The following is a 13,553-nucleotide window of genomic DNA, read 5'->3' as shown; positions in this document are numbered from 1 at the left end:
ATTGATATCAGTTTATATACTGAACATCACCGTGTATACGGTAAACTCATTCTGAATAATGAACATTAGTATCTATTCTAAATCATTATTTTGTTTATCAGTATGTACTACAGACTGTACTCTGCATACTCATTTTACATTGTTTACTTTGTCCATATGCCACACCTCAGTCTGCATACTGTTCATCTGTCTGTATTATATACAGTTGAAGTCAGAAGTTTACATACACCTTAGCCAAATACATTTTTAAAAACATTCACAATTCCTAACATTTAATCATAGAAAACTGTCCCTGTCTTAGGTCAGTTAGGATCACTACTTTATTTTAAGAATGTGAAATATCAGAATAATAGTAGAGAGAATGATTTATTTCAGATTGATCTTTCATCACATTCCCAGTGGGACAGATTTTTACATAAACTTTGGTAGTATTTGGTAGCATTGCCTTTAAATTGTTTAACTTGGTCAAATGTTTTGGGTAGCCTCCCACAAGCTTCTCACAATAAGTTCCAGACAGAACTGGTATAACTGAGTCAGGTTTGTAGACCTCCTTGCTTGCACATGCTTTTTCAGTTCTGTCCACAAACTTTCTATCGGATTGAGGTCAGGGCTTTGTGATGGCCACTCCAGTACCTTGACTTTGTTGTCCTTAAGCCATTTTGCCACAACTTTGGAGGTATGCTTGTAGTCATTGTCCATTTGGAAGGCCCATTTTTGACAGTGCATTAACTTCCTGGCTGATGTCTTGAGTTGTTGCTTCAATACATCCACATAATTTTCCTTCCTCATGATGCCATCTATTTTGTGAAGTGCACCAGTCAAAAGCAGCAAAGCACCCCAACAACATGATGCTGCCATCCCCATGCTTCATGTTTGGGATAGTATTCTTTGGCTTGCAAGCCTCACCCTTTTTCCTCCAAACATAACGATGGTCATTATGGGAAAACAGTTCAATATTTGTTTCATTAGACCAGAGGACATTTCTCCAAAAAGTAAAATATTTGTTCCTGTGTGCACTTGCAAACTGTAGTCTGACTTTTTTATGGTGATTTTGGAGCAGTGGCTTCTTCCTTGCTGAGCAGCCTTTCAGGGGATGTCGATATAGGACTCATTTTACTGTGGATATAGATACTTGTCTACTTGTTTCCTCCAGCATCTTCACAAGGTCCTTTGCTGTAGTTCTGGGATTGATTTGTACTTTTCGCACCAAACTACGTTTATCTCTAGGATACAGAATGCGTCTCATTCCTGAGCATTATGATGGCCGCGTGGTCCCATGGTGTTTATTCTTGTGTACTATTTTTTGTACAGATGAACGTGGTACCTTCAAGCATTTGGAAATTGCTTCCAAGGATGAACCAGACTTGACAATATTTTTTCTGAGGTCTTGGCTGATTTCTTTTGACTTTCCCATTATGTCAAGCAAAGAGTTTGAAAGTAGGCCTTAAAATACATCCACAGGTACACCTCCAATTGACACTAATTAGCCTATCAGAAGCTAATTGGCTAATTTTCTGGAATTTTCCAAGCTGCTTAAGGTACAGTTCACTTCTGACCCACTGGAATTGTGATATAGTCAATTAAAAGTGAAACAATCTGTCTGTAAACAATTGATGGAAAAATTACTCATGTCATGTCAGAAGTCAGAAGTTTACATACACCTTAGCCAAATACATTTAAACATAGAGGTCATAAACTACTTGCCAAAAGTATAGTTTGCTAATATGAAATCTATGTGGTTAAAAATTATTTTTAATGACTTCAACCTAAGTGTATGTAAACTTCGGACTTCAATTATATACAGTATATATATTTATGTAATACAGTGTTGGCAGGGATACTTTTGAAATGTATTCCACTACAGATTACAGAATACATGCTGTAAAATGTAATTTGTAACACATCCGATAGATTACTCAAGGTCAGTAACATATTTTAAATACTTTGGATTACTTTTTCAGCATTGTTCGATTTTTTCACTTGTTTTGACTATAAAAACTCTGCCAGTACATTAAGACAAAATACACATGTTAAAAACACATACCCGTCGCGTAGTCCTCAACACTGCTATGAATGGCCGCCGTCCGCGAGGCGAGTGGGGACTGGACTCCCCGACCGCCTGGAACGATGGAGCCGCTGCCAGGGGTGGAGGAGTGCCCTGCCATCCCCCTGAAACGCGGAGGGGTCGACAGAAGACCGCTATCCGCGAGGGGAGGAGGGAAGTGACTCCCCGACCGCCTGGAGCGGTGGGGCCGCTGCCAGGGGCGGAGGAGTGTCCCCAGGAGTCGCTGTGAACGCGGAGGGGTGTTCTTTCCGCCGGGGGTCATGCGTCTGACTCCGGTCCACCCGTGGTGGAGCGGCTGTCGTCCGCCTGAGAGGGTGGAGGAGTGATCGAGGACCAAGCGACGGTGTATCAGAGAACCGGCGAGTACGTTTTTTTTTCCATCTATCTCTCTTCTCTCTCTCTGCCGCTCTGCATTGGCCTTTTCCCGCTTGTTTAATTTTTACAGTGTTTTTGGGGGGGGTACAACACTATTACAGGAAGTTACCCCCCATTTAATTATATCTGTTTCCCTCCCCTTGTCCCCTCCCTCATCAAGGTGGACGAGGATTACCTGCCGGCAGACTCCCCAGGGAAAGGGGGGGTGTATGTCATGCCGGGGCTCCCCAGTCTGAGAGAACGAGGAAGGAATGTGGCAGGGTGGAGGGCGGGGCCAGGTCATGATTCTACACACCCGGTCCCTTATCAGGCTAATTAAGCCTACGAGAGGGATAAAAGCCTTCTGTGGAGGATGGTGCGGGAGAGAGATATCGTTTACGGACATGTCCGTCGTGTGTGTGTGTGTGTTTGTCTTTTGTTTAATTTATTCATTAAAATATTATTTATATTGACAAGCCAGTTCTCGCCTCCTCCTTTCCATTGAACTGCGTTACACCTGTATATATATATATATATATATATATATATATATATATATATATATATATATATATATATATACACAGTCTGTATACTGTAAATTAATCTGTATACTCAGTCTGGGGAAAGAGTGGACCCACACGCCATGTGTACCCTTTAGATTCCAGAGGTTGTCGGTGTACTAAATCCGAAAAATAGCATAGTTAGATTGTCATCTTAAAGCTATATCTTGTGAATGAAACCCTGCACTGAATATTTATCGACTAAAGGATACAGTTGAAGAATATTCCTCAGTTGTAGGGTAGAGAGAGGAAGAAAGGAGGACCTTGGAGAAAACTCATGGACGATTAAGTAAGAACGTGAGAGAGAGAGAAGGAAAGAGAGAGAGAGAGAGAGAGAGATTTTTAAAATCATTTTATTAAAAACGATGTGTTCTTCAAACATTCATATCACTTTACACACACACAAAAAAAAATACATAAAAACAAAATACATAAATTACATCAACTCACTTATGAAGACAATTTCTTCATCGTCAACTGAACACAAAGCATTATTACAACACCAATGAATTTTAAATGTGTTTATCGTACTCATTAGCTAATGAAAATTTCAATCAATAAGAATTCTTGACATTACCATATTTTTAAAAACCAGTAAGACATCTTGTCCTGATTTCTCTTCTATCTTATTTCTCCTGCTAATATAAATAGCATATTTTGCTTGTCCCACAATAAAATTAATAATATTGCATTTTAACTTTTGGACTCAAATCTTTGCTTTGGAATAAAATCTTGCTTTGTAAAAAAAATATTTTAAAAAATCCAGAAAAACATTTAACAATTCAAAAAGAGGGTTAATTTGATTACAGTACATAAAACAATTAAAAACGGTCTCTCGTTCCAAACAAAAAGGACATATGTCACTTACAGTAGGGTTTAAAGTAGATACAAAGTCATTAACTGCAATAGCTCCATGTAAAATTCTCCATTGTAAAGTTTTTTGTTAACTGTGGTTTGTAAAGTGCTCGCCAAATGGGCTTAGTTTCAGAACTAATAACTAATTTTTCTCTCCATACTGTATCTGTCTTAATACTTAAATTACGCTGATGAATAACTTTCACTATGCATTTATACAATATTTTCCCTTCTACTGTATAAAAAATCTATATGTTTATAATTCCCAAATTTAAGAGGGGGCTATTAAAACAGGACTCATCTATAGAGGGATACATTTCAATGTCTGGGAAAAGATCTTTACTATCAGGGATTAAAATCCCTACAACAAACTCTTTTAAAAGTATCTTCTTTCCAGCAGTAAAAATTATAAGTAGTTTATCAAGAAACTTCTTAGCAAAACGTATTGATCGAACACCCAAGAGGGTAGCAACTTTTTCAGGTCTCTGTAAATCATTTCTTGATTCATTTATGAAGTTTTTAAACTTAAAGAACTTTTTATTACATAATAACTCAGTTAGACCAGGAAAATCTTCTCCAGAAACATCAAACCTAGCTCCAAACACAACTGGTTCTTCCAACAACCAATAAAGAGAAGTTGCTGGTTCCATCCACCGAAGTTCAAAAAGACCCCAAACTTTGAATACATTTTGATATAAAAGTAAAATTCAGTCTTTTATGATCCATTAAGTCAATTTCCATTTTACCCACTCTTCTCAAAATGTTTAATGCCAATGGTCTCCACACAAGTGAATAAGGTCCCATTAAAAGTTTCTATATAAATTAGAGATGGTAAGTGGCTCTTCTACTTGTGAGGTTTAACAAACCTTGACCTCCTTCCTCCTTGGGCAAAAAAGAATGCTTTGAGGAGTCCAATGATACTTGTCCCAAAAAAAGTCCACCAGTTCTCTTTGAATATTTACAAGGATTCCATTTGGAGGGTCTACAAAGGCAAGTTTATGCCATAAAGAAGATGCCACAAGATTATTAATTATAAGAATACGCCCTCTATAAGATATCTGAGAGAGTACCATTTCCATTTTTCCAACCAACCATTTATTTTCTCAATTAGACCTTCCCAATTTCTTCTTAAGAAGTTTTCATTTCCCAGATAGACACCAAGATATTTTAACCCACCTCTTTTCCAAATCAATTCTCCGGGTAAAGTGGGAAGATCTCCACTCCAATTTCCCACTAGTAGAGCTTCACTTTTCCCCCAATTGACTTTAGCAGAGGTAATACATTTAAAATCATTAACAATTTTTCCTAACTTGTTAACATCATCTGTTCTGTTTACAAAAACAATCACATCATCAGCATAAGCAGATAGATGAAAAGAGTTATTAGAACCAGGGAAAACCAGACGTTTTAAATGAGCTCTTAATTTTTTAAGTAAAGGTTCTGTGGCTAGGGAATACAGCATACCAGACATGGCATATCCCTGCCTGGCTCCCCTCCGAACTTTAAACAGAGCACTCAAACCACCATTAATCTTAAGAACACTCTCAATGACACATTACACAGCTTTAATCATTGATATAAAGGAAGCGCTAAAACCAAAAGCCTCTAAAGTATTCCATAAAAACAAATGTTTAACTCTGTCAAAAGCTTTCTCTTGAACGAGAGAAATCAAACCAGATTTAATTCCCAGAAGTTTAGAAGCATCCAAAACATCTCTAATTGAAGCGATATTATCAAAAATAGACCTGTTGGGAATACAATAAGATTGATCAGAATGTATCAATTGTCTTAAAATTGACTAAGTCTTATGGCCAAAGCCTTAGACATAATTTTATATTCTGAACATAAAAGTGAAACAGGGCACCAATTGCCGATATACTGTAGATCACCTTTTTTAGGTAGTAGTGTGATGATTGCTCTTCTGCAGCTTAGTAGCAACAGTGCTCTTTTCAGACATTAAGAACTGTCTTCTCCTATGACTGGCCATAGAGTCTTATAGAACTCAACAGGTAGCCCGTCAATTCCTGGAGATTTAACATTTTCCATATTCATCATGGCAGTATAAAGCTCTTGCAATGACAAAGTCTGTTGTAGTTCATTATTGGACTCTTTGTCCACTTTTGGCAGTCCTTTAAAGAAATTATCAGCATGTATGAACATCTCTGGCACCATTTAAGTTTAAACTTCCAATTTTAACATTTGTCATATTAATTTTAGACAAAAATGAGAAATGCAGCCCAAAAATCATCTTTGGTAAAACGTTTCTTGAGTTTGTTCACATGTTTTCTAAGACAGTAAATCTTGAAAAGCTCCCTCTTTCATTAGATACCTCACATCATTGATGAATTGTTTACAATCAGGAAAAAAATCTTCAACTTTCACTCCTTTCATTCCCTTTGTTTCTTGCAGAAATTTGCTAATATCATCAGCTCTATACAAACAAATCAAGTTTTCATTTTGAGAATTTTTAGACAGATTTGAACACTGAGACACATTTGAATCAGAGGAATCGCTATCACTGTCTGATTCCACATTTTCACCACCACCATCATCATTCTTAACTTGTTTAGTAGCCTTTCCACAGCTTTTTTTCTTTCTTTTAACTGGGATCTTAAAAACAGATTCTGCTTCCTTCTCAAATTGGCATCATTGTCATCTACATCCACTTAATCAGCGTCTGCCACATAAAAGTTTTCAGAATGTTCAGCCTGCTCATCAGACATTGTGAGCGTATCGTTTTTATTAATAACAATTTCTGTTATATCAGATTTATTTTCAGCAGCCACAACTGCAATCGGCCCGAGCTCAACAGCTTCAACCACTGACCTACCGGCAATGTCTGTGTCATCCGCGATCTCAGCCGGAGGAAGAACAGAAACGACTTGTTCAGTGTTTGTGCTCACACCTGCGCTGTCTATTTTATTAGGACAATCACAAACAAGATGTCCGATTTTACACATTTCATTGAAGCATCAGATGTTGCAAATACAATGTATTCGAAACCATACATTTTGACCTTGAAAACCAAATTGATCTCATCAATACCATTTTTTAGCACCATGAAAACTTGTCTTCTAAATGAGACTATATGCTTCACCAGCGGTGACTTGCACCCGAGAGGGACTTTCCTGATTGGGGAAACCAATTTCCATAACGTGATAACTCTTGCACCAGTACTTCGTCTTTAATAAATGGAGGTATGTTGGACAGTATAACCTTTTTTGATGGGCTACTCAAAGGTAAGACAGGTACGAGTAAACATTCAACACGATGCCACTTTGGACAGCGTCATTTGCCTTTTCAACAGAATAAAAAAAAAGAACAATTGCACTGTTCATCCGCGATGCCGAGACAATATTATCATGTCCCACAATCTCTCCCATCGCAAAACAACACTGCTCCACATTAACTCTAGACTCCACCTTCAATCCATGGCGGTGGGTTAAGTTATTAAAATACATTGTGTTTTGGTTCGTCATGCCTCCCAGCGCAACGTTGGTTGAAGACCTACCTTTAAATGTTAATCAAACAAACAATTCAACACATAATCTGAACCCACACAACCACAAACGCACTCACCACCTCACCACGCTCCGTTCACTCCCAGCATGCATTCCGACACAGAGAGTGAGAGAGAGAGAGAGCGAAAGAGAGAGAGAGAGAGAGCAACCCTTGCAGAAATCAGCCATATACTGGAGTCAGCATTGGAGAGGGAGTGAGGAGAGCTGTTGTGGAAACACATTACTTACACACGCTGAATGTGACAGTACGTCACATTCACACACTTGAATCTACTTAAGAAGAAACACATACTTGGATACAGTAGAAGAGTTGTTGTGTGAGAGTCTCATGCTGATGGAATAACCACAGAGGCTGCTGAATCAGTGTACACTTGAGAAAGACAGAGACAGAGAGAGAGAGAGAGAGAGAGAGAGAGAGAGAGAGAGAGAGAGAGCATTACAACGTATTGGAGCAATCCCTCACACTGAGGTTTATATACACACCAACATACACTTTCCAGACTGTATCGAAACTCTAGTCAAGGTAAGATACCTGTGTTTGACTGAGAGCTTGTTTTTGTGCTTATGCATATACAGCAGATCAGTTGCTATCTGTCTGTCTTTCTGTCTGTGAAAAAATGGTCCTACTTGAAAGAGGTGTGTACAGTATATTCCTTGAATTTTTACCTGCAGTAGCTAGCCAGCCTTCCCATATGCTGCTAAATAGTGTTTAGAGGTCAGCTTGCTCCATTGTGTGTGTTTGTGTGTGTGTGCATGAGTGTTAAACTTTGGTGAGAATAAAATGTATTGCCCTAGGTTACTAGCGGAGGGCAATTTCATTTAAACCCTACTGGAGTTGAAATAGATACAGGCCATATAGACAAGGTAGATATACACTCAATGTCTAATAACAGAAAACCTCTCAGTACACCATCCATTACCTGATGAAATGTCTTTTCAATGGAATGCCTTTGCTTTATATGTGAATAATTGGTAGATTTGTTGCTTTATGATGCCGCGCGTGTGTTTGTGTGAGTGTCAGTGTGTGTGTCTGTGTCTGTGTGTAAAAAACAATAGCTCATGGACACATCAGGGGGCTGCAGCACAGGCCAATCGCTGACTCAGACACACACACACACACACACACACACACACACACACACACACACACACACACACACACACACACACACACATAATGTGCCCCCCGGGGCAGCAGAGCATCAATACTACACCAAGATCAGCATCATAGCTCAGCACAGAGCAGAATACAGCAGACAAAAAGCCCCTAATACAACACAAAACAGCTAGAACAACATTAAACTATACGGAAAACACCAATCACATTTAATGCATGCTTTAAGTTGGTTTGAATCTGCATAAATGACTATCAATCCAGCTGAAATGCCCCTGAAGCATTTTTAGAGATGCACTCTGTAATTTTTTGTTTATGCTACACTGGCTAATGTGGCAGTCATCTTGGTCTTATACTGACACCTAGCATCATGGATGTAGCATCTCGCTAATGTTTTTAGTTACCAATGACATTGTTAAACATATTTGTTATTTCTTAAGTGTTAAACTTTTTCAATGCAGGTAAAATTTCTGTATGCACCATTATGCTATTGAAACATGCTTTATGCAAGTGCGTGTATGCAGATGTGAGCGCTTGGTAAATGAGTGGTCTGGTTGAACATGCTTGGTTGAGCATGCATTCTTGCATTACTGTTATGGTAACAAACCTCAGTACTGAAGGCGTGATAGAGTTACCTTAAAAATGTGTACTTTTCAACTGGTTGTCTAATTATTCAGGTATGTTGCTTTAAATATATTGACTTCACCTTTTGTTCAACATTATTCTTTTCAATCTTTTGCTTGCTCTGCCACAACAGTAGTTGACTTGAAAGAGAAAACTCTCTGTAAAGCATATCCACTTTATCGCCTCTTTCAGCAATGTAGAGAATGCAGTGCATACTGGCATTGTTATGAATTGTGGTCTGACACATGTTGGAGCGCAAATACACATAGCATAAGCACTGTACCTGTGTAGAGGATGTTTAGGATTTTAAAAATTAATTGACTAATTTCTACACCATTTTGTCACCAAACGGATTTGTAAAAATAATTATTTTTAAACAGGATTCCATACCACTCTCCCCAACTGCCATTAGTCAGACAAACACATAGTCTCACCTCCAACTCGTGACATTGGTTGAGCCAATTTTTCTGTGTCAGACTGGTCAAGATGCTCAAACAAACAGAGTGAAATATTAATAGTACCACACAGTCACAGCATTTACACTTTTCAGGGAAATCAACTTACAGATGGATTACTTATTGTTGTCTGTGCATATTAAGGTTAGATAATCATACAATTAATAAGATTTACAAGAACAAAGGATGTGTCATCTGGTTGTTATATTGTCAAAGGTGCTTCAATATGTATATTTTCCTCCTCTGTAATTTTAGTAAGATCACACAAACTAACATTTGCACTCTGAAACATGTTCTTTTGCTTTGTCTAGGTAGATGAAGTTAGCTTATTTGTCCATCCCAGGAAATTACTCTTTGTATGCCATGGAATGTGTGGGAACACATTCTTTGGTTCATTCATTGCATTTTTGCCCTGCTTGACATTTGCGTCTCTTCAACACATTTCCTTTCTAGATCCATTTTTGGTTATGATGAAGAATGTATAAATGTGATAGAATAATTATTTTAGTCACATGAAAGAATCTACCATGTTGCTACCAAAGACATAAAAGAAAATAAACTAATTCCATTCAGTACAGCTGCTCTGATGAACCCTAAAAGGGATAGTTCACCCAAAAATTTTAATTCTCTCATTATTTACTCCCAGGTGTGTATAACTTTCTTTCTTCGCCTCCTCCTTTCCATTAACCCCTTTACACTGGTGCTGAAATCCGGGAAGGAGGAGGGATACGCCACTACCATCCACCCCCTATGGAGCAGCCACGGCCATCCACCGGAGGAGCCCGGCTGCCTGAGAGCGGATGAACGGCCACCGATCATGAAGGGAGAAGGGGCTCCTAACCGACCGCCTGGAGTGGTCAGGGCCACTGTCAGGGGCGGAGGAGACCCCTGCCAGCCGCTGAAATGCGGCAGGGTATGAGAACGCTGACCGTGTGTGGGGAGGGGCTCCTGGCCAAACGCCTGGAGCGGGAGAACCTCTGCCAGGGGCAAGGGAGACCCCTTCTGTTTCCCAAGAACACGCCAGGGCATTCCATCTGCCAGGGGCTGGAAGAATTCCTCCAATCCGTCCGGGGAGGCGTGGCTGTCATCCGTTGGAGGAGTGGCCAAGGACCAACCTATGGCATATTGGAGTACCGGCGAGTAAGTGGTTTTTTTCTCTCCTCTTTCTCTCCCACTGCCGCTTCGCTACAGGTGAGTGACAATTCATATATATCCAGTGGACAAAGAGCCTACACTTCTGCTGCCCTTCTTGATTGGTGGACTAGCATATAGGTATGTTACGGTTATGGAGTCCCTGCCTCCAAGCCAGAGGCCCTAGGCAATTGCCTACTCTGCCAATAGGTAGCGCCGGCCCTGCCTGTTTACTAACATGAAAAATTTGCCCACTTCAGTGATAATTTGACCTTGTATCTCCCTCTAATCTCTCTACTTTATTGATCAGGATTTAGCCAAGTAGGACATATTGCAGGATGACTCTCTTTTGTGGGCCATCGAACAACTTTCCTTTTAAGCAAACATTGGTTATGTTTGGAAAAGGATACTACTTTTATTACTAGGATACTATATGTCTGCAGTATGCCAGATATATATTGTGCGCAGTATGCAGATGTTCTACGTTCGTGGAATTCCTGGATGACGTACTATAATTACCAAACTGTGAAGTATAAAACAGTGCACTCTTCATGGAATATACTGTACTGTGGAATATGCGCTATGAAGTAGGCTGGTGTTCCTCTCCACATTGCCAAAGTCCTAACTATACAGGTGAAACTCGAAAAATTAGAATATCGTGCAAAAGTTCATTAATTTCAGTAATTCAACTTAAAAGGTGAAACTAATATATTATATAGACTCATTACAAGCAAAGTAAGATATTTCAAGACTTTATTTGATATAATTTTGATGATTATGGCTTACAGCTTATGAAAACCCCAAATTCAGAATCTCAGAAAATTAGAATATTACATGAAATCAATAAAAAAAGGATTTTAAATACAGAAATGTCGGCCCTCTGAAAAGTATAATCATGCATATGTACTCAGTACTTGGTTTGGGCCCCTTTTGCATTAATTACTGCCTCAATGCGGCATGGCATGGATGCTATCAGCCTGTGGCACTGCTGAGGTGTTATGGAAGACCAAGATGCTTCAATAGCGGCCTTCAGCTCTTCTGCATTGTTTGGTCTCATGTCTCTCATCTTTCTCTTGGCAATGCCCCATAGATTCTCTATGGGGTTCAGGTCAGGCGAGTTTGCTGGCCAATCAAGCACAGTAATACCATGGTCACTGAACCAGGTTTTGGTACTTTTGGCAGTGTGGGCAGGTGCCAAGTCCTGCTGGAAAATGAAGTCAGCATCTCCATAAAGCTTGTCTGCTGAAGGAAGCATGAAGTGCTCTAAAATGTCCCGGTAGACGGCTGCGTTGACTCTGGACTTAATAAAGCACAGTGGACCAACACCAGCCGATGACATGGCTCCCCAAACCAACACAGACTGTGGAAACTTCACACTGGACTTCAAGCATCTTGGATTGTGTGCCTCTCCATTCTTCCTCCAGACTCTGGGACCTTGGTTTCCAAATGAGATGCAAAATTTGCTCTCATCAGAAAAGAGGACTTTGGACCACTGAGCAACAGACCAGTTCTTTTTTTCTTTAGCCCAGGTAAGACGCTTCTGACGTTGTTTGTTGTTCAGGAGCGGCTTGACAAGAGGAATACGACATTTGAAGCCTCAGTCCACTCCTTGTGAAGCTCCCCCACACATTTGAATGGCCTTTTCCTGACAATCCTCTCCAGGCTACGGTCATCCCTGCTGCTTGTGCACCTTTTTTCTTCCACACTTTTCCCTTCCACTTAACTTTCTATTAATGTGCTTTGATACAGCACTTTGAGAACATCCAACATCTTTTGCAATTACCTTTTGAGGCTTTCCCTCCTTGTGGAGGGTGTCAATGATGGATTTCTGCACAACTGTCAGGTCAGCAGTCTTCCCCATGATTGTGAATTCAACTGAACCAGACTGAGAGACCATTTAAAGGCTCAGGAACCCTTTGCAGGTGTTTTGGATTAATTAGCTGATTAGAGTGTGACACTTTGAGCCTACAATACTGAACCTTTTCACAATATTCTAATTTTCTGAGATTCTGAATTTGGGGTTTTCATAAGCTGTAAGCCATAATCATCAAAATTATATCAAATAAAGTCTTGAAATATCTTACTTTGCTTGTAATGAGTCTATATAATATATTAGTTTCACCTTTTAAGTTGAATTACTGAAATTAATGAACTTTTGCACGATATTCTAATTTTTCGAGTTTCACCTGTATCTGCAACACAACCCTAAAAGTAATGTACCCCACAAGAGGGAAATTATGGGTTGTTAAAGCCCAACCTCAGTCTTAAGACTAACCCTAATGATGAAATATGAATGGTTGTTAAGAATGTTAACAACCATTAGAAGAACTCTCATCTGCATCTTCTTATGCCAGAGATAGAGACTGCCCTTTTGTCAGAAGCTAAATCCCTGCATCTGGCGAGCGCCACTTGGATGGTTTGAGTCATATCTCACTGGAATATTGTTCAAGGTCTCCTGGAGAGGAGAGGTGTCCAAGACACACCAGCTGACCATTGGGGTTCCTCAAGGATTAGTGCTTGGACCCCCTCCTCTTCTCAATGTACACAACATCACTCAGACCAGTCATTGAGGCACATGGCTTTTCCTACGCAGATGATATGCAGCTCTTCCTGTTGTTCCAGCCTGATGACCATATTGTCTCAGCTCGTATCGCTGCCTGCCTCTCTGACATTTCGGCCTGGATGAAGGAATGACACCTTCAGCTCAACCTTGCCAAGAAAGACCTCCTTGTGATCCCAGCCAACCTCTGTTGAAAAAACCTCACAAATCACCTTGTTTCAACTACACTAACACCAACCAGAATAGTCCAGAACCTGGGTGTGGTGGTAGATGACCACCTTAATTTCACTGCACACATCTCATCAACCGCC

The 13,553-nt window shown here is 39.8% G+C and overlaps 1 protein-coding gene across 1 annotated transcript in view; it reads left to right on the top strand.

The window, feature by feature from the left end:
- The first annotated feature begins 7,544 nt into the window (after positions 1–7,544).
- The window catches only part of LOC127651753 (sorbin and SH3 domain-containing protein 2-like), a 113,059-nt gene continuing 107,050 nt past the window's right edge, over positions 7,545–13,553 (top strand). Inside the window, exon 1 of the mRNA XM_052137748.1 lies at positions 7,545–7,881. The gene's annotated coding sequence lies outside the window, so the exon portion shown is untranslated. The remainder of the gene's footprint in view (positions 7,882–13,553) is intronic.

Source organism: Xyrauchen texanus, chromosome 11 (genome assembly GCF_025860055.1).
Source record: "Xyrauchen texanus isolate HMW12.3.18 chromosome 11, RBS_HiC_50CHRs, whole genome shotgun sequence".
Classification (NCBI taxonomy): domain Eukaryota; kingdom Metazoa; phylum Chordata; class Actinopteri; order Cypriniformes; family Catostomidae; genus Xyrauchen; species Xyrauchen texanus.
The sequence above is the reverse complement of the archived record's forward strand: the minus strand, read 5'-3'. Positions and strand labels throughout refer to the sequence as shown.